Here is a 22,723-nt window from a genome sequence, read left to right as displayed (position 1 = left end):
TTGAGAGCGCCCCCCCAGTATAATAAACATTGAGAGCGCCCCCCCAGTATAATAAACATTGAGAGCGCCCCCCCAGTATAATAAACATTGAGAGCGCCCCCCCAGTATAATAAACATTGAGAGCGCCCCCCCAGTATATCAAACATTGAGAGCGCCCCCCCAGTATAATAAACATTGAGAGCGTCCCCCCCAGTATAATAAACATTGAGAGCGCCCCCCCCAGTATATCAAACATTGAGAGCGCCCCCCCAGTATAATAAACATTGAGAGCGCCCCCCCCCAGTATAATAAACATTGAGAGCGCCCCCCCCAGTATAATAAACATTGAGAGCGCCCCCCCAGTATAATAAACATTGAGAGCGCCCCCCCCAGTATAATCAAACATTGAGAGCGCCCCCCCAGTATAATAAACATTGAGAGCGCCCCCCAGTATAATAAACATTGAGAGCGCCCCCCCAGTATATCAAACATTGAGAGCGCCCCCCCAGTATAATAAACATTGAGTGCGCCCCCCCAGTATAATAAACATTGAGAGCGCCCCCCCAGTATAATAAACATTGAGAGCGCCCCCCAGTATAATAAACATTGAGAGCGCCCCCCCCAGTATAATAAACATTGAGAGCGCCCCCCCAGTATAATAAACATTGAGAGCACCCCCCCAGTATAATATACATTGAGAGCGCCCCCCCAGTATAATAAACATTGAGTGCGCCCCCCAGTATAATAAACATTGAGAGCGCCCCCCCAGTATAATAAACATTGAGAGCGCCCCCCCCAGTATAATAAACATTGAGAGTGCCCCCCCAGTATATCAAACATTGAGAGCGCCCCCCCAGTATATCAAACATTGAGAGCGCCCCCCAGTATAATAAACATTGAGAGCGCCCCCCCAGTATATCAAACATTGAGAGCGCCCCCCCAGTATAATAAACATTGAGAGCGCCCCCCAGTATAATAAACATTGAGAGCGCCCCCAGTATAATAAACATTGAGAGCGCCCCCCCCAGTATATCAAACATTGAGAGCGCCCACCCAGTATAATAAACATTGAGAGCGCCCCCCCAGTATAATAAACATTGAGAGCGCCCCCCCCAGTATAATAAACATTGGTGGCGCAGTGGGCAGTGCCAATAAGGGTTAAAAAAATAAATAAAAATTAACTCACCTCCTCCAATTGATCGCGCAGCTGCCGGTCTCCTGTTCTTTCTTCAGGACCTGTCAAAGGACCTGTGGTGACATCACTGTGGTCATCACATGGTACATCATATGATCCATCACCATGGTAATGGACCATGTGATTAGCTCAGTGACGTCACCACAGGTCCTGAAGATAGAACAGGAGACCGGCAGCTGTGCGATCAATTGGAGGAGGTGAGTTAATTATTTTTTTTTTTTACCCTCATTGGCACTTCCCACTGCGCCACCAATGTTTATTATACTGGGGGGGGGGGGGCACAAAATGTTTATTATACTGGGGGGGGGGGTGCACAAAATGTTTATTATACTGGGGGGGGGGGGCGCACTCAATGTTAATACAAATACAGGAGGCGGATGCCGGAATGAAATAGCCAGCACCCGACCTCTATGATAGGGGGCTGCGATCAGCGGCAGTTAACCCCTCAGGTGCCGCTCCCTGTCATAGAGGTCGGGTGCCGGCTATTTCATTCCGGCACCCGCCTCCTGTATTTGTATTACAGGTCAGTTTTCTTCATTGGTGGCGCAGTGGCCACAGCCCCTCCCCTCCTCCTCCCATCCCTCTTCTCATTGGCGGAGGCAGCAGCAGCACAGGGGGGAGGGAGAGAGCCCCCCTTGCCTCTATGGAAGCGCCGGCCCTGCCTAAAGTTAGTCAAGGACTAGACTGAGTCAAGGAGAACTCCGGCTGCTGGCGGGTGACACCCCATCAGACTGGTGTCACCCGGTGCGGCCCGCACCCCCCACACCCCCCTCACAACGCCACTGATCCTTGACTCTATACTGGGACTGCACTTAAGTATGGTGTAGCCATGAAACAAACACTTGAATCTTGACTTTACCCAAGAAGGAGGCACAATGCTTAGCGATAAAGTCACCATTGGGCACAAAGATTGATGGTTTCATTGTTATTATAAGCTTGGTGGTTGCTATGGGCAACTGAACAGTCTATCAGGTAAACAGCTTGATGGTGTCAGTCTTTCACTGAGGCACATGGCCTTAGGCCCCTTTCACACGGGCGACTTTTCCGTGCGGGTGCGATCCGTGCGGCGAACGTATGGCACCCGCACTAAATCCTGACCCATTCATTTCTATGGGGCTGTGCACATGAGCGATGTTTTTAACGCATCACTTGTACGTTCAGTGCAAATCGCAGCATGCTCTATAATGTCCGATTTTGACGTGACGCAGGCCCCATAGAAGTGAATGGGGTGCGTGCAAATCGGATGGCATCCGCAAGCAAGTACGGATGCCGTGCGATTTGCACGCATGGTTGCTAGGAGACCATCGGGATGGAGACCCGATCATTATTATTTTCCCTTATAACATGGTTATAAGGGAAAATAATAGCATTCTGAATACAGAATGCATAGTAAACCAGCGCTAGAGGGGTTAAAATAAAATAAAAAATAATTTAACTCACCTTAGTCCACTTGTTCGCGAAGCCGGCATCTCCTTGTGTCTCCGCTGCTGATGAACAGGACCTGGGATGAGCTGCTCCATTAAATACCGGTTAAGGACCTTCGATGACGTCACTCCGGTCATCACATGGTACGTCACATGATCTTTTACCATGGTGATTCACCATGGTAAAAGATCATGTGATGACCGGAGTGACGTCATCGAAGGTCCTTAAGCTCTATTTAATGGAGCAGCTCATCCCAGGTCCTGTTCATCAGCAGCGGAGTCACAAGGAGATGCCGGCTTCGCGAACAAGTGGACTAAGGTGAGTTAAATTATTTTTTATTTTATTTTAACCCCTCTAGCGCTGGTTTACTATGCATTCTGTATTCAGAATGCTATTATTTTCCCTTAAAACCATGTTATAAGGGAAAATAATACAGTCTTCAGAACATCAATCCCAAGCCCGAACTTCTATGAAGAAGTTCGGGTTTGGGTACCAAACATGCGCGATTTTTCTCACGCGAGTGCAACGCATGACAATGTTTTGCACTTGCGCAGAAAAAAATCGCGCATTTTCCCGCAACGCACCCGGCTCTTAGCCGGGCCAAAAAAATGACGCCCGTGTGAAAGAGGCCTTATAGTTACAAATCTTGCCCTGAGAGCACTCGGTTGCAGTTTCTGACAACTCACACTAAGGTCCCTTTCACACGAGCGAGTTTTCCACGCGGGTGCAATGCGTGATGTGAACGCATAGCATCCGCACTGAATCCTGACCCATTCATTTCAATGGGTCCGTGCACATGAGCGTTGTTTTTCACGCATCAGTTCTGCGTTGCGTGAAAATCGCAGCATGTTCTATATTCTGCGTTTTTCACGCAGCCCTGGCCCCATAGAAGTGAATGGGGCTGCGTGAAAAACGCTTTGCATCCGCAAGCAAGTGCGGGTGCGATGCGTTTTTCACTGATGGTTGCTAAGAGATGTCGTTTGTAAACCTTCAGTTTTTTATCACGCGCGTGAAAAACGCATCAAAACGCATTGCACCCGCGCGGAAAAAACTGAACAACTGAACGCAATCGCAGACAAAACTGACTGAACTTGCTTGCAAAATGGTGCGAGTTTCACTGAACGCATCCTGAACGCATCCGGACCTAATCCGTCACGCTCGTGTGAAAGAGGCCTAAGGCCTCTTTCACACGGGCGTCATGTTTTTTGCCCGGATAAGAGCCGGGTGCGTTGCGGGAAAATGCGCGATTTTTCCGCGCGAGTGCAAAACATTGTCATGCGTTTTGCACTCGCGTGAGAAAAATCACGCATGTTTGGTACCCAGACCCGAACTTCTTCACAGAAGTTCGGGCTTGGGATTGATGTTCTGAAGATTGTATTATTTTCCCTTATAACATGGTTATAAGGGAAAATAATAGCATTCTGAATACAGAATGCTTAGTATAATAGGGCTGGAAGGGTTAAAAATAATAAAAAAAGTTAACTCACCTTCTCCTCTTGTTAGCGTAGATCCCGGTCTGTTCTTTAGCTGTGGACTGAATGACCTGAGGTGATGTCAGATCACATGCTCCAATCACATGGTCCATCACCATGGTGATGGAGCATGTGATCTGACGTCATCAAAGGTCCTTCAGCCACAGCTAAAGAACAGACCGGGATCTACGCTAACAAGAGGAGAAGGTGAGTTAACTTTTTTATTATTTTTAACCCTTCCAGCCCTATTATACTATGCATTCTGTATTCAGAATGCTATTATTTTCCCTTATAACCATGTTATAAGGGAAAATAATACAGTGAATAGACTGTCACCTAGAACCCATGCGTGAAAATCGCACCGCATCCGCACTTGCTTGCGGATGCTTGCGATTTTCACGCAACCCCATTCATTTCTATAGGGCCTGCGTTACGTGAAAAACGCACAAAGAGGAGCATGCTGCGATTTTCACGCAACGCATAAGTGATGCGTGAAAATCACCGCTCGTGTGCACAGCCCCATAGAAATGAATGGGTCAGGATTCAGTGCGGGTGCAATGCGTTCACCGCACGCATCGCACCCGCACGGAAAACTCGCCCGTGTGAAAGGGGCCTAACAAGATGTGGCGGGGCACGTTGATCAGGTCTCTCTTGTCAGAACCACACTTTGGAGGCCTCTAAGGCCCCTTTCACACGGGCGAGTTTTCCGTGCGGGTGCGATGCGTGCGGTGAACACATTGCACCCGCACTGAATCTTGACCCATTCATTTCTATGGGACTGTGCACACGAGCGGTGATTTTCACGCATCACTTGTGCGTTGCGTGAAAATCGCAGCATGCTCCTCTTTGTTTGTTTTTCACGTAACGCAGGCCCTATAGAAATGAATGGGGTTGCGTGAAAATCGCATGCATCCGCAAGCAAGTGCGGATGCGGTGCGATTTTCACGCATGGGTTCTAGGTGACAGTCTATTCACTGTATTATTTTCCCTTATAACATGGTTATAAGGGAAAATAATAGCATTCTGAATACAGAATGCTTAGTATAATAGTGCTGGAGGGGTTAAAAATAATAAAAAAGTTAACTCACCTTCTCCTCTTGTTCGCGTAGAGGCCGGTCTGTTCTTTAGCTGTGGTTAAAGGACCTTTGATGACGTCAGATCACATGCTCCATCACCACGGTGATGGACCATGTGATTGGAGCATGTGATCTGACATCACCTCAGGTCATTCAGTCCACAGCTAAAGAACAGACCGGGATCTACACGAACAAGAGGAGAAGGTGAGTTAACTTTTTTATTATTTTTAACCCTTCCAGCACTATTATACTAAGCATTCTGTATTCAGAATGCTATTATTTTCCCTTATAACCATGTTATAAGGGAAAATAATACAATCTTCAGAACATCAATCCCAAGCCCGAACTTCTGTGAAGAAGTTCGGTTTTGGGTACCAAACATGCGCGATTTTTCTCACGCGAGTGCAACGCATGACAATGTTTTGCACTCGTGCGGGAAAATCGCGTATTTTCCCGCAACGCGCCCGGCTCTTATCCGGGCAAAAAAAATCACGCCCGTGTGAAAGAGGCCTTAGGCCTCATGCACACGGACGTTTTTTTTCACGGTCCGCAAAACGGGGTTCCGTTGGTCCGTGATCCGTGACCGTTTTTCCGTCCGTGGGTCTTCCTTGATTTTTGGAGGATCCACGGACATGAAAAAAAAGTCATTTTGGTGTCCGCCTGGCCGTGCGGAGCCAAACGGATCCGTCCTGAATTACAATGCAAGTCAATGGGGACGGATCCGTTTGATGTTGACACAATATGGTGCCATTTCAAACGGATCCGTCCCCATTGACTTTCAATGTAAAGTCTGGAGTTCTGTTATACCATCGGATTGGATTTTTCTCCAATCCGATGGTATATTTTAACTTGTAGCGTCCCCATCACCATGGGAACGCCTCTATGTTAGAATATACTGTCGGATATGAGCTACATCGTGAAACTCATTTCCGACAGTATATTCTAACACAGAGGCGTTCCCATGGTGATGGAGACGCTTCAGGTTAGAATATACAAAAAAACTGTGTACATGACTGTCCCCTGCTGCCTGGCAGGTGCTGCCAGGCAGCAGGGGGCAGACCCCCCCCCCCCCTGTTTTTAACTCATTGGTGGCCAGTGGGCCCCCCCTCCCCTGTTGTTAAGGCCTCTTTCACACGACAGTATGTCCATTTCAGTGTTTTGCGGTCCGTTTTTCACGGATCCGTTGTTCCGTTTTTTGCTTCCGTTGTGGTTCCGTTTCCGTTCCGTTGTTCCGTTCCGTTTTTCCGTATGGCAAATACAGTATACAGTAATTTCATATAAAAAATTGGGCTGGGCATAACTTTTTCAATAGATGGTTCCGCAAAAAACGGAACGGATACGGAAGACATACGGATGCATTTCCGTATGCATTCCGTTTTTTTGCGGACCCATAGACTTTAATGGAGCCACGGAACGTGATTTGCGGCCAAATATAGGACATGTTCTATCTTTAAACGGAACGGAAAAACGGAAATACGGAAACGGAATGCACACGGAGTACATTCAGTTTTTTTTGCGGAACCATTGAAATGAATGGTTCCGTATACGGACCGTATACGGACCGCAAAAAACGGCCCGCAAAACGGAAAAAAAAAACGGTCGTGTGAAAGAGGCCTAACTCGTTGGTGGCCAGTGTGCGCACCCCCCTCCCTCCCTCCCTCTATTGTAATAATAGCATTGGGGCCAGTGTGCGCGCCCCCCCAACCCCCCCCCCCTCCCTCCCTCTATTGTAATAATAGCATTGGGGCCAGTGTGCCCCCCCCCCCCCCCCCCCCCCGATCATCGGTGGCAGCGGAGTAGAAGATTCATACTTACCTGGCTGCTGGCTGCTGCGATCTCTGTGTCCGGCCGGGAGCTCCTCCTACTGGTAAGTGACAGGTCTGTGCGGCGCATTGCTGTCACTTACCAGTAGGAGGAGCTCCCGGCCGGACGCAGACATCGCAGCAGCCAGGTAAGTATGAAAATCTTCTACTCCGCTGCCACCGATGATCGGGGGGGGGGGGGTGTGCGCACACTGGCCCCAATGCTATTATTACAATAGAGGGAGGGAGGGGGGGGGGGGTTGGGGGGGTGCGCACACTGGCCCCAATGTATTAAAACAATAGAGGGAGGGAGGGGGGGGTTGGGGGGGCGCGCGCACACTGGCCCCAATGTATTAAAACAATAGAGGGAGGGAGGGAGGGGGGTGCGCACACTGGCCACCAACGAGTTAACAACAGGGGAGGGGGGGGCCGCACAATGATATTCAAACTGGGGAGGGGGGGGGGGTCTGCCCCCTGCTGCCTGGCAGCCCTGATCTCTTACAGGGGGATATGATAGTACAATTAACCCCTTCAGGTGCCGCACTATCATATCCCCCTGTAAGAGATCGGGTGCTGCCAGGCAGCAGGGGGCAGTCTTGTACACAGTTTGTAGTGTATTCTAACTAGAAGCGTCCCATCACCATGGGAACGCTTCTGTGTTAGAATATACTGTCGGATCTGAGTTTTCACGAAGTGAAAACTCAGCTCTGAAAAAGCTTTTATGCAGACGGATCTTCGGATCCGTCTGTATGAAACTAAAACCTACGGCCACGGATCACGGACACGGATGCCAATCTTGTGTGCATCCGTGTTCTTTCACGGACCCATTGACTTGAATGGGCTCGTGAACCGTTGGCCGTGAAAAAAATAGGACAGGTCATATTTTTTTCACGGCCAGGAAACACGGCTCACGGATGCGGCTGCCAAACGGTGCATTTTCCGATTTTTCCACGGACCCATTGAAAGTCAATGGGTCCGTGAAAAAAAACGGAAAACGGCACAACGGCCACGGATGCACACAACGGTCGTGTGCATGAGGCCTTAGGCTGAGTTCACACGAGCGTGACAGATTAGGTCCGGATGCGTTCAGGGTGCGTTCAGTGAAAATGCTGCGATTTTGGCACTAAAACAAGTCAGTTTTGGCTGCAATTGCGTTTAGTTGTTCAGTTTTTTCCGCGCGGGTGCAATGCGTTTTGATGCGTTTTTCACGCGCGTGATAAAAAACTGAAGGTTTACAAACAACATCTCCTAGCAACCATCAGTGAAAAACGCATTGCATCCGCACTTGCTTGCAGATGCAATGCGTTATTAACGCAGCCCCATTCACTACTATGGATCCAGGGCTGCGTGAAAAACGCAGAATATAGAACATGCTGCGATTTTAAAGCATTGCAGAAGTGATGCATGAAAAAAAATGCTCATGTGCACAGCCCCATGGGTCAGGATTCAGTGCGGGTGCAATGCGTTCACCTACTGCATTGCACCCGCGCGGAAATCTCGCCCGTGTGAACGCAGCCTTACTGTCTTCTCTCCTTGATTAAGCGTAGACATCTGATGGTCGTCAGCCACATCTCTGATTGGTGCTGGGTCCCTTTACACATAACACACAAGAAGACAGGTGACAGAGAACAGACATCATACATGACTGGTGGGCGTCCTCTGCACTCTCAGGGACACCGGCTCTTACACTGAAAGCATGGATGAAATAATTTAAAGGGGCAACCCAAGCCTGTTACAAGCTGAAGTATGGTGGCAACTTCAAGGACACTGCACAGTGGATGGAGCCCTTTGCTTTTGGCTCCATCCACTGCTAAAAAAAGCTAATCAGTGTGGTTCTGGGTCTCCACTAGGGTTGCCACCTGCCTGGTAAACCACTGGCCTAGCCAGCATTAACGGTAGTCTGCTGGGAAAAGTGGCAACCTACATGTAGTTTGTCTATTATATAATAGGTTAGTTTGAGCGCTTAACCCCTAAACGACGGACACCATACCCGAGACAGTGGGTGACGATACAACACATAGAATGGAAACCGTAAGCTATATACCAATGTCAGGGAACATTACAGAGAGGAGGTATAAGAGGAGAGGACTACAACTACCAGGATGCCCAGGTAATTATTATGGGATATCAGAGGATGTTTTAGGAAGGAGGTTTATAATGAGAGTACTACAAATCCCAGCATGTTGAGGCTGATATCATTTGATAGTAGAGCACATTACAGGGAGGAGATAGGAGATATAAGTGGAGGGGGCTACAATTCCCAGCATGTCCAGGATGTTATATAATATAAGAGGATATTACAAGAATAAGGTTGAGGAGAAGAGAACTACAAATCCCATCATGTTCAGGTCTTTATTATAGGATATCAGAGGTTATTTCAGCGAGGGGTATAAGGAGAGGATTACAACTCCCAGCATGTCCAGGCAGGTATTATGGGATATCAGAGGGTATTTCAGCGAGGGGGTATGAGAGGACTATCTATCTATCTAAAACCAAACACGATGCAACAAAACTCTGCAAACTTTGAGGTATTTAGCAAATATATTTTGATCAATATCTGTTGTGCCCATCCACCACGACAAGATGACCTCTTTATCTATCTATTAATGCCAGTGCTTGTGGTTCCTGCTAGCAGTTGATAGTTGGGGGTTCCCAACTATCGGACCATCACCGATCCTATTACTGACCCTATCCTAAGGGTCAGTCACCAATATTCAAGTTCTAGAAAATCCCTTTTTAACTATTCAGGAATCTATCAGGTTTTTATTCACATGCCACAGTAATGTTGTGTGATTTTCTGCAATCATGGCAAAAATACAGCAGTTTTTTGCCATGATTTTGCAAAATCACGGCTAAGACTGTGATGTGTGAACAAACCCATAGGTCTTCCTTAACTACTACTTGAAGACATTCTTCAGGTATATAAAATACTTCGCTCTCATCTTCTGTCTCTCAAGCTGAATGTGATGATAACTCCCTGAGAACCCAGCATGGGTGGAGACTGGTCCATTCATCTCCTGCCTTTTTGTTCCACCTCGACATGATACATAAAGGTGGGAAGATTAAATAAACTCGTGGTCAAGAAGCTACATGGGTATGATGAGTGGATAATATCTTCATTGTTTTTCATTTGTAGTGAAGGGAATCTTTGGTATCCTGGGAGTGGTGCTGTTTTATTACGCCTTTGTCAATTTAGAACAGAGTCTTACAAAAATTTGACTCTTTACCGTCTGGAAATCATATGAGAAAGGTCTTAATTTTTTAAGAGGCACAAGAAAGATTAGAAATAGGGGGGTCTCCTGATAGGATCGGACATGTTGGATATGCAGGCTATGTGCCAGATTTGTCTGGCAGCAGTAGGTCTCCTACTCAGACCCAGATTAATTCGGTGGAGGACCCTGGGCCAAAAAAATTGGTAGGCTTCCTATTCTGGATTCTACCCGTATCTTTATTGTAGCACCTGACACTGCCTTCTATTGGAGTTATAGAAGCATCCATCCCTACTGCCCATACGTTTTAAACAACCTTGGCTGAAACTGCCAATGATCTGAAGTCTATAGGGGGCCACCCTACTCTTGGCAGTGACAAATATTAAGGGAAAGAAAGATCAAGTTTGTTGGATTTTTGTTCCCACATGAGATAAGCAGCATCAGAAGTGTTTATTGATGATAGACTATTATCATTTGAAAAGCAGTCAGCCATGTTTAATATTTTCGACTGATAGTTGGACAAAAGTCTTTTGTTCAAAGAAAGATCATCCGTGAATAAAAGATTTCTTTGAGATAACTTTCCCAGTAAGATCTTTTGTCCATCGCCCGGTTTTATTGACCATGTATGGCCAGTTTGAACAACTGTACCAGCCAATATGGGCTAAAATGTGTAAGGCTATTTCTGTGAAATGAATGTTCACCAGATGTTTGTTTGTTTAACAGTTTTTCAACCATCAACCAACTTCTATATAATGTGTATAGGCCTGTATTACACCAGATTATCTGTTCAACCAGACCAATAGTTGGCATGTATAACAAAATATCTCTGTGAGTAATTAGTGATCTGACCAATGATTGGTGAAAAAATCTGTCTGATAATCTGTTGGCGTAGTCTCTGCCAGACACTGTGATGTGATCTTTTGTGGGAATGAAAGATCAGGCATGGTGAAATCCACTGAAATAAACATGGCGGGGCTAAGTGGGGACTAAGGACAAAATATTTCTAGTCACGTAAACTTCAAAAGAGAGATACACACATGTGTAGCCACCTCTTAACCTTTTCTCAGCTGGATAGAATACTGTAACAGTCTTGTGTGGGTGGAGGAGGCCAACCCAGGGTGAAGAGTAGCTAATGGAGGCTCTTTGGCCATTGGTCAGGCCAACAGTGCATTTTGATGTGTAGGCTGGAGGAGATGAAAGTGTTTTTTACATGTGGGACCGCAATTATGAGATTTCATAGAAGTCCTAGGAATATTTCCTAGAATGGTTCTTTTGGAGAGCTGTGCCTCTGAGAGTCATATGTGATGATATTGATGAGTTAAAAAAACTGAGGAGTTACTTCACTTCAGCATTAAAGGAATTGATGGCAAAGTCTTCTATGCATGTACTAATGGGAAAATGTAAAAGATCACAAGACATTTTGATGATTACGACAATATTGAGGTTTTGGCTTTCATAAGAAAGCCGCAGATGAGTTGTTTAAATTGCATACAGTCATTTCTATACAGAATGAGAAGCATCAGGTAAGACCGTGGGACCTCACAAAAGTCAGCCTGCTGCAAAAAAAAACTCATTCAATGAGGTTGACATTTCCTTGACTGCAAAGCTAACAAGCCACAATGTAAAAATAAAGTTGTGTCCTCTGTGTTCTGAGAAGTCTCAGATCTTAAAAATCTATTTAAAGTTATCATCAATTAATCTTGGGATGAATTCAACAAGTTACCATCTGGTGAAAAAGTGATTCATAAATGTTTTTGGTCTCTTCCCACAGTAGCATCATAGATAGCAATGGGTCTCAATACTCATTTATTGTCAGCTGTGCCAGAAATGTGGGCAGATCTTTCCTCTCAAGCACACTTGGTGAGATGTTTTGCAGATTCCTAGGGGTGGTAAGATATCTCATGATGTGATCCTTCTCTGTGCTGTCACAATAAGATAGTGGCACATTATGGGTCCAAATCTTTCTGAGAAGTTTTTTTGCATGGATGGGATGTTGCATAATCTCTGACTCATTTAGCATCAAGAAATATTTTTTATACAATACTGAGATCTTCTGATACCTTTTCACTTCCTCGTACACCCTTCAAATTGTAGTCCAAAATAATTATATAGTGAATTGCTACCTTAAATGGGTGTTAGGAAATTTTAAAAAAGTCAGTTTTTTGTTTGTTTTATTTTTTACAACAAACAGCACCCCTTTTAGGCTGCTTTCACACTAGCGTTCGCTGGTCCGTTCGTGAGCTCCGTTTGAAGGGGCTCACGAGCGGACCCGAACGCAGCCGTCCAGCCCTGATGCAGTCTGAATGGAGCGGATCCGCTCAGACTGCATCAGTCTGGCGGCGTTCAGCCTCCGCTCCGCTCGCCTCCGCACGGACAGGCGGACAGCTGAACGCTGCTTGCAGCGTTCGGGTGTCCGCCTGGCTGTGCGGAGGCGTGCGGATCCGTTCAGACTTACAATGTAAGTCAATGGGAACGGATCCGCTTGAAGATGTCACCATATGGCTCAATCTTCAGGCGGATCCGTCCCCCATTGACTTTACATTGAAAGTCTGAACGGATCCGCGCAGGCTACTTGCGCACTTGCGCACTTGCGAATTTTTTTAAAGTTATTAATGCAGACGGATCCGTAGTGAACGGAGCCTCCGTCTGCATTAATATGAGCGGATCCGTTCAGAACGGATCCGCCCGAACGCTAGTGTGAAAGTAGCCTTACCTAGGCTGCACCTGGTATTGAGGCTCAGCCCCAAGGGCTCCAAAAGAATAGATACCCTTTTATAAAGTGTTTTTTTTTTATTAGGAGATATGCAAAGAGATATCCCAGAGAAAGAGAACTGTTTCACTAGCGCCACTCATTGGAAGTGACGCCCTATAAGTCAATGTTCAACTTTTTAACAAGCTTTGGAACATGACAAGGGACAATAGCCAAGCCATACATACAGTCCTGATCAAAAGTTTAAGACCACTTAAAAAATGGCAAAAAAATCATTTTTAGCATGGCTGGTTCTTAACAAGGTTCCAAGTAGAGCTTCAACATGCAACAAGAAAAAATGGGACTGAGACAAAACATTTTTTGAGCATTCAATTTAACGAAAACAACGAATAAACTGAAACAGGCAGTTTTTCAGCTGATCAAAAGTTTAGGACCACACCTCCAAAAAAACGAAAACCCCCAAAACAGAAATCCAACTTCCAAACATGAACTCAGTAATGAGTAGCTCTGCCGTTATTGTTTATCACTTCAAATATTTGTTTCGGCAGGCTTGATGCAAGCGTTTCCATGAGGTGAGTGGGAACATTTCTCCAAGTGGTGAAGACGTCTGAATCAGGCGCCATTTTTATGTGTCTTAAAGGGAAACTCTCAAAAATGTGCCCTGCTGGAGCCTCGAAAATTTTTATTTTAGGCCACAGGAGTACAGGACCCAAAAATTAGGCTTCGACCTGACAGAAAAGAACAAGTGAAATATGTGGCTGGAGGTATATTAGACGGTCAGTGGATAACAATTTTACAGTAGGACAGTGGAGTACAGGCCCCAAAAATTAGGCATTCACCTGACAGAAAAGAACAAGTGATGATGTGGCTGGAGGTACATTAGGCGGTCACTGAATAACAATTTTACTGTATGCCAGTGGAGTACAGACCCCAAAAATTAGGCATTCATCTGATAGAAAAGAACAAGTGATTATGTGGCTGGAGGTATATTAGACAGTCACTGGCTAAAAATTTTACTGTAGACCAGTACAGGTCCCAATAATGAGGCATTCACCTGACAGAAAAGAACAATTGATTATGTGACTGGAGGTACATTAGGTGGTCACCGGCTAAAAATTTTACTGTAGGCCAGTGGAGTACAGGCCCCAAAAATTAGGCATTCACCTGACAGAAAAGATTATGTGTCTGGAGGTACATTAGGCAGTCACTGGATTTTACTGTAGGCCACTGGAGTAGAGGTCACAAAAATTAGGCCTGACGGAAAAGGCCTTTTATGCCGCTGTACATACATAAGGCAAGGACCATTCTTTGTTTTGGGTGGTGGTGGATATGCGTGGGCTGGCATCAGTAAAAGCAATTACACGTGGTCGTCACAGGTGTTGAATTCCACCGAGATCCATGCCTCATTCATTTTTAGAAATGTGAGGTAGTGCACACTGTCGTGAGCTAGGTGAGTGCACTTATTGGTCACGATCCCCCCCCCCCCCTACTGCGCTGAACGTCCTTTCGGACAGGACACTTGACTAAGGGCAAGCCAAGAGTTACATGGCAAATTGTGCCAGCTCTGGCCACAGGTCAAGCCTGCACACCCAGTAGTCCAAGGGTTCCTCGTTCTTAGAGCGTCCACATCGGCCGTTAACCCAATGTAGTTGGACACCTGTCGGTCTAGGCATTCCCTGAGGCTGGATCCAGAGGGCGGCTCTCGATGGGTTGGCTGCAAGAATGATGTCATATCCGAAGTCACCAACACATCTTCAAACTGCCCTCTTCTTGCAGGCGCGGTAGGATTGGTACCCGCACCTGTTTTGATGTGGGTGGAAATTCCTCTGCCAGCGCCCGCAACAGCAGAATACAGCATCTCTCGCAGCAAGGCCTGGAAATGCTACATTCTGCTGGCCCTCTGTGATGCTGGTAACATGTCTGCCATTTTGTGTTTGTACCGGGGGTCTAAGTACGTTGCCACCCAGTACTGGTCCTTGCCCTTTATGCTTTTTATACAGGGGTCCCTCTTCAAACACTGGAGCAGGAAGGCCCCCATTTGCACTAAATTAGAAGCGGTGGAAGCCCTGGCTCCTGCACATCGCCCAGGAGAATGTCGTCCTCAGTCTCCTCCCCCCAGCCACGGACAACACCAGGGATCCCCAAAATGTTCTTCTTGCTCCTCCTCCTCCCAGCCACCATCCTCCTCTGACTCCTCTTCACACTCCTGTTGACTTGGAGTAGCCACCCCTGGGAATTCATTCAGCATTGGGACTTCCTCATCTTCCAGCTCCTTCTCCTCCACGGCTTGATCAATCACATGACGCAATGCACGCTCCAGAAATAAGGCGTAAGGTACGATGTCACTGATGGTGCCCTGGCTGCGACTGACCAGTTTGGTGATCTCATTAAATGGCCGCAGAAGCCTGCATGCGTCGCGCATGAGCAGCCACTGGCGCGGTGAAAAGAAACCAAGCTCCCCAAAGCCTGTCCTGCTGCAGAGTTCGTACAGGTAATTGTTAACGGCACGTTGCTGCTGAAGCAGCCTATCAAGCATATACAAGGTGGAGTTCCAGCGCGTCGGTAGCAGTGGAAGAGGCGATAGAAGTGGAAAAGGAGGAGTCAGCCGAGGAGGAGACGGAGGATGGAGTAGGAGGAGAAGAAGAAGAGGCAGGCCTGCATGCAATCCATGGCGGTCACACCACATCCACACGGGTGCCACGGGTTACATTCTTGGCAGCCGTCAGGAAGTTCACCCAGGGGGCAGTAAAAGTTATGTAGCTCCCCTGCCCATGTTTGCTAGACCATGTGTCTGTGGTCAGATGTATCTTGGCAGCGACACTGTGTGCCAGAGATATATTCACTTGCCGCTGAACGTGGCCTTATAGCTCTGGGCTGCTCTTCTGGGAGAAATATTTCCTTCCGGGGACTTTCCAGTGCGATGTGCCAATGGCCACAAATTTTTGAAAGGCCTCCGAGTTTACCAGTTTATATGGCAGTAGTTGGCAGGCTAGCAGTTCCGACAAGCCAGCGGTCAGCCATTGGGCAAGAGGGTTATCCGGCATCATCAACTTTTTATGCTCGAACATTTGGGCCATGGAAGCCTGCCTTCTGCCAGATGAACGTGACGATGGCACGGTGGAAGGTGGAGTGGAGGACAAATAGTAGGAGAGTAGAGAAGGAGAAGAGGCAGGACGTGGAGCACCAGGAGTGTGGCTTTGTGGGTTCTGATGGCGTTGCTCCCACTGTGCTTGGTGATGGGAGGCCAGGTGCCTTCTTAAGGCGGTCGTCCCTAGGTAAGTGTTGGGCTTACCGCGACTTATGCGTTGTACACAGGCTGAAGATGGCAACACTATTGTCAGCAGCTGACACGTTAAAAAAAAGCCCACATCTGGGAGCGCAAGATGTGACCGTGCATGGTGGATGGCTCGCTCCATATACATTTGCAGTCTGCTTTTTGTCTCCGGTGCACTGCGAGTTCTGCCTGCTTCTCCTTCTCCTCCCTATCTGCTGCTCTGTCTCTCCCTCTGAACTCCCCTCCTTTTCCACTCTTGTGGGCTCCCACGTGACATCCATCGACACGCCATCATTGTCTCCTTCACCACCACTGACATTAGAGATCTCGGAATAGGCAGCAACAGCGGGGACCACCCTCCTTGGGCTGATCTGGCTGATCAGAGTACTGTCGTCAGACCGCTGGAGGCTGTTGCTACCTCCTCTTCCTCATCTGATGCCAAGATTGGCTGTGCATCGGTAAGGTCTGGGAATAGATGGGAAAATAATTCCTCTGACTCGAGTGGAGGGGCTATGGTGGTGGTGGTGGTGTTTTTGGGGGTGCACACAGCAGAGAGTAAGGAGAGTGCAGAAGCGGAAGGCTGAGTGAGTCACTCAACCAACTCTGGTGCCTCTTTTGATGTAATCGCACACATTTTCTCTAACTTCCCACTTAGGTTCCGGCCTGGTGCACCTGCCCGACCCCTACCACCACTGCAGAACGGCCTGCCACTTCCTCTGCCTGTCATTTTCAAAATGACCCTGTGCCAAAGTCCCTAGAGAAGAGCATTATTTGTGGAAGCAGATATATCGCAGGCCTCAATCAGTATTTCGTGGAAGCTGGTATATCAATCCCCTTAATCAGTATTTTGTGGAAGCAGATTTATCACAGGCCTCAATCAATATTTGGTGGAAGTAGGTATTTCAATCCCATTAATCAATATTTGGTGGAAACAGGTATATCGCAACCCTCTATCTGTATTTTGTGGAAGCAGGTATATCAAACCCCTTATTCAGTATTCTGTGGAAGCAGCTATAACACACCCCTCAATCAGTATTTTGTGGAAGCAGGTATATCAATCTCCTTAATCAGTATTTTGTGGAGGCAAGTATATAGAACCCCTTAATCAATATTTGGTGAAAGCAGGTATATCGCACCCCTCAATCAATATTTTGTAGAAACAGGCATATAGAACCCCTAATCAATATTTTGTGAAAGCAGGTATATTGCACCCCTCAATCAGTATTTTGTGGAAGCAGGTACAGTTGCAAGAAAAAGTATGTGAACCCTTTGGAATTATATGGATTTCTGCACAAATTGGTCATAAAATGTGATCTGATCTTCATCTAAGTCACAACAATAGACAATCACAGTCTGCTTAAACTAATAACACACAAAGAATTACAATTTTTTTATTGAGCACACCGTGTAAACATTCACAGTGCAGGTGGAAAAAGTATGTGAACCCCTAGACTAATGACATCTCCAAGAGCTAATTTGAGTGAGGTGTCAGCTAACTGGAGTCCAATCAATGAGATGAGATTGGAGGTGTTGGTTACAGCTGCCCTGCCCTATAAAAAAAACACACACTAGTTCTGGGTTTGCTTTTCACAAGAAGCATTGCCTGATGTGAATGATGCCTCGCGCAAAATAGCTCTCAAAAGACCTACGATTAAGAATTGTTGACTTGCATAAAGCTGGAAAGGGTTATGAAAGTATCTCCAAAAGCCTTGCTGTTCATCAGTCCACGGTAAGACAAATTGTCTATAAATGGAGAAAGTTCAGCACTTCTGCTACTCTCCCTAGGAGTGGCCGTCCTGTAAAGATGACTGCAAGAGCACAGTGCAGACTGCTCAATGAGGAGAAGAAGAATCCTAGAGTGTCAGCTAAAGACTTACAAAAGTCTCTGGCATATGCTAACATCCCTGTTAGGGAATCTACGATACGTAAAACACTAAACAAGAATGGATTTCATGGGAGGATACCACAGAGGAAGTCACTGCTGTCCAAAAAAAAATTGCTGCACAATTTTACAGTTTGCACAAGAGCACCTGGATGTTCCACAGCAGTACTGCCAAAATATTCTGTGGACAGATGAAACCAAAGTTGAGTTGTTTGGAAGAAACACACAACACTATGTGTGGAGAAAATAAGGTACAGCACACCAACATCAAAACTTCATCCCAACTGTGAAGTATGGTGGTGGGGGCATCATGGTTTGGGGCTGCTTTGCTGCGTCAGGGCCTGGACGGATTGCTATCATCAAAGGGAAAATGAATTCCCAAGTTTATCAAGACATTTTGCAGGAGAGCTTAAAGGGAACCTGTCATGTGGATATTTGATTATAATCTAACTAATTACATACAATCATTAACTACTAAAAAGTACCTTAGATGTATTCACTTACTGGTGTGACAGATGGTTACCTCATAATATACACACAAAGATGCCGCATGCCGCATGCTAATGAGTTGATTCAAGTCCAGCGTGAGGTCATCGAGTCCAGCGTATATTTAATTCAGAGCTATAGCCACTCCCCTGCCCAACTGCTGCTGATTCATATGGAAACAAACTGTCATTCAGCAGCAGGTGGGTGGGGAGAGTCAGGAGCTCATAAATATTCATGACTCATCATTATCAGCTGGAGCTTTTCAATACAAAATGTTGGCAGATTGACTGGGTCAATTAAAGAAAGTGACCCAGCATCTTGCTAAAAGAATCTGTCACTTATTTATGTTGCCCTTAGTTAGGACACCATAAAACTGGTGACAGGTTCCCTTTAAGGCTATCTGTCCACCAGCTGAAGCTCAACAGAAAATGGGTGTTGCAACAGGACAACGACCCACAGCATAGAAGTAAATCAACAACAGAATGACTTAAACAGAAGAAAATACGCCTTCTGGAGTGGCCCAGTCAGAGTCCTGACCTCAACTCGATTGAGATGCTGTGGCATGACCTCAAGAAAGCGATTCCCACCAGACATTCCAAGAATATTGCTGAACTGAAACAGTTCTGTAAAGAGGAATGGTCAAGAATCTCTCCTGACCGTTGTGCACGTCTGATCTGCAACTACAGGAAAAGTTTGGTTGAAGTTATTGCAGCTAGAGGTGGTTCAACCAGTTATTAAATCCAAGGGTTCACATACTTTTTCCACCTGCACTGTGAATGTTTACATGGTGTGTTCAATAAAAACATGTTAACATTTAATTCTTTGTGTGTTATTAATTTAAGCAGACTGTGATTGTCTATTGTTGTGACTTAGGTGAAGATCAGATCACATTTTATGACCAATTTGTGCAGAAATCCATATCATTCCAAAGGGTTCACATACATTTTCTTGCAACTGTATATAAAAACCCCCCTCAGTGTTTTATGGAAGCAGGTATATCGCATCCCTCATTCAGTATTTTATAAAAGCAGGTATATCGCACCCCTCAATCTTTTGTGGAAGCAGGTATATATAACCCCTTAAACAATATTTGGTGGAAGCAGATATATCAAACCCCTTAATCAGTATTATCTGGAAGCAGGGGCATCGCAGGCCTCAATCAATATTTGGTGGAAGCAGGTATATTGCACCCCTCAATCTGTATTTTGTGGAAGCAGGTATATCAAACCCCTTAAATCAGTATTTTGTGTAAGCAGGTGTATCGCAGGCCTCAATCAATATTTGGTGGAAGCAGGTATATCAATCCCCTTAATCAGTATTTTGTGGAAGCAGGTATATCTCATAATCGCTCCACTCAATCTGTATTTTGTGGAAGCAGGTATATAGAACCCCTTAATCAATATTTGGTGGAAGCAGGTATATCGCACCCCTCAATCAGTATTTGGTGGAAGCAGGTATATCGCAGGCCTCAATCAATATTTGGTGGAAGCAGGTATATTGCACCCCTCAACAGATATATCACACCCGTTGCAAATAGTTGTTCCAATAGCACTTGTCCCTCTATTTACCTGCAGTATTGCAGCAGAACCGCACACAACTGCTGCACAATACAAATGCACCATAACATACTTTCTGTGTTAGAAAGTATATTATAAGTATATCACACTCCTCTGTATATCACGCCTAACGATAGCACACCTATACCAGTCCTTAAAAGGACTTTTGTGGCCCTATTAGCTAGCATTTGGTGTCCCTAACAGTCTGTCCCTGCTCCACAAAGCAACCTCTCCCTACACTGGCAAAAGACTGAATGTAAAATAGCTGCCAGATCGGGTTCTGTTATAGGGTGGGAGTGTGTCCGTGTGCTGAAACGTCTCAATTGGCTGTCCTGTCCCACCTGATGGATGTGTCATGGGTCAAAGTTTGCGCAACGCAAAAGAATATGGGGCATGTGAACATCGTCATATGTTCGCATGTTCGGCAAATCGCGAACGAGCAAAGTTTGCAGCGAAACAACCGCCGGGCAAACCGCAAGGCCATCTCTAGTTATTGACCCTAGGCGTGTGAGAATTTAGATCGTTACATCAGGCAGGGACTGATTTTAGTAATACGTTTCTGTGTACAGTGTTGGGAAAAAAATGAAATCCTGTTCTGATCATGTCCAAGTGACACATGAGCAAGCTGTGCTTGTGCGTCAGCAGCAGATTATCAGAACTGGTTTTCAGTCTCTAAATGTAAACAGTGAAAATCTTCATTCCCTTAAAGCAAGCAGAGATATAAAGGTATATTCAACATTTCTATATTTTAGTGTAAGCTTTATTTACACAAAACTGGAATGCCCCTTTACCCACTTCTATAGTATTACCATAGATCTCTCTGACTTACCAGGATTGCCTACATGTGGTCTAAACTAAACTATTATATCATCCATGGGGAAACATACTGCCGTCCAGCAGGAAATCTCCACCTACTGTACCACAGTTTTTATTTGGAGCCCATTGTCACACTGATTTTATTTCCTTGCTTTTGCTTGTAGGTTTCTGTGGCTTCAATTGCAATGACCAATTTCTAAAAGGGGTTCCCAAATTAGTTTGTGGAGTTAGCAAAATGATCATCTTATTTTCCTCACCATCTTGTAGTGTGTCTAGGGTGATTTAGGTGTTAGCAACAATATTGCACTTATAGGTTAATAACTACTATCCCGATTATCTGAAATGGTTTGGGGGTTAACTCCTACTGTCCATAGAGGTCTGTGGAGATAAAGGGGTGATCTGGGCAATATTTGTGGTTATCTCGGATGACTATGGCTTAATACGTAATAACCCTGATGGGCTAGAGGTTGACACTTAAAAGGGTTTTACAGGAAATAAATATTGATGACCTATCCTCAGGGTAGGTCATCAATATCAGATTGTGGGTGGATGACTTCCGCCTCCCCAACGATGCCCAACAGCTGCTTGAAGCTCAGTATACCAAGCAAAGCACCGTACATTGTATAGTGGCTGTGCTTGGTATTACAGCTCAATTTCATTCAGTTGAAAAGGAATGGGCTGGACAATGAGTTTACAACTGATGGACATGAAGTCACAAGCTGAATCAACAGCTGATCAGTGGGTGGTGCTGGGAGTCGGACCCCAACTCATTAGATATTAATCACCTATCCTGTGAATAGGTTATTGATATTTAAAGGGGTTGTCCAACAAAAAATTTTGTACAGTTTTCAAACCAGCACCTGGATCTGAATACTTTTGTAATTGCATGTAATTTAAAATTTAGCATAGCCACTGAGTTATTTAATAAAATGTATCTGTATAGCGCCACCTGCTGTTAGGTTTTTTCTTATTCCTTTGTCCTGCTCACTGAGATGGCCGACATGCTCAACTGCCTCCTGAGCTGTGATAGGGTGAGCTGAGACACGCCCCCTTAACTGCAGCAGAAAAGACACTCCCCTTGAGCTGTCAGCTTGATATAAATCTATCAGATTAATGACTGAGGAGATCCCTGTTCCGTGGGAAGGATCGTGCAGGGCAAGAGCTCTTTTATTTACTATAACACACTGCCGGGTTGAGGCTTCCGCCCAGCAGTGTGTTCGGTGAAGTCACCGGCTCTGACGCTAAAGCCTGCCCATCAGTGCCAGTGACATCACCGGGCTCACTGCTGGGCGGAAGCCTCCGCTTGGCAGCCCGAAGGTGAGCCCGGTTCATCACCGGAACTCCACAGGAACTCCACAAAATGCCTTTGCCCTGCGCGATTCAGCACAGGGCAAAGGAGAGCATCGGAGCATGAACTGCTCCGTTGCTCTTGTCAGGGGGGCTGCCTGGGTGAAAATATGGGTATGTCTACAATGCCTTTAAAGGGATCAGAGCTCTGTGGTTTTCACTTCCTTTATATACCCCAAACCAAATGCTGCATTTTCTTATTTATTTAATGGGAAGGTTCTGGGTGCCCTCTTGAAATACATCTGCATAAAGTCTCCTCTGGTGCTGTTTCTCTCCACATTTCATTAGGTATAACACATTAAATAGGTGGGATTGATCTTTAGTGTTATTTGTGTATAACCTGTGCCGTATTTATCTCTATGGGGAGTGTGAGAAGAAAATGGTGAATAACATATGGATCCAAGGTCTTATATAATATGGAAATCTTTTCCCTCAGAATGTCATCTGATAGGGTAAACCAAGTATTTTTAGTTAATGGTGTCAAACACAGTGGG

This window comes from Bufo gargarizans, chromosome 2, assembly GCF_014858855.1.
Source record: "Bufo gargarizans isolate SCDJY-AF-19 chromosome 2, ASM1485885v1, whole genome shotgun sequence".
NCBI lineage: Eukaryota > Metazoa > Chordata > Amphibia > Anura > Bufonidae > Bufo > Bufo gargarizans.
Note: the sequence above shows the minus strand (reverse complement) of the source record.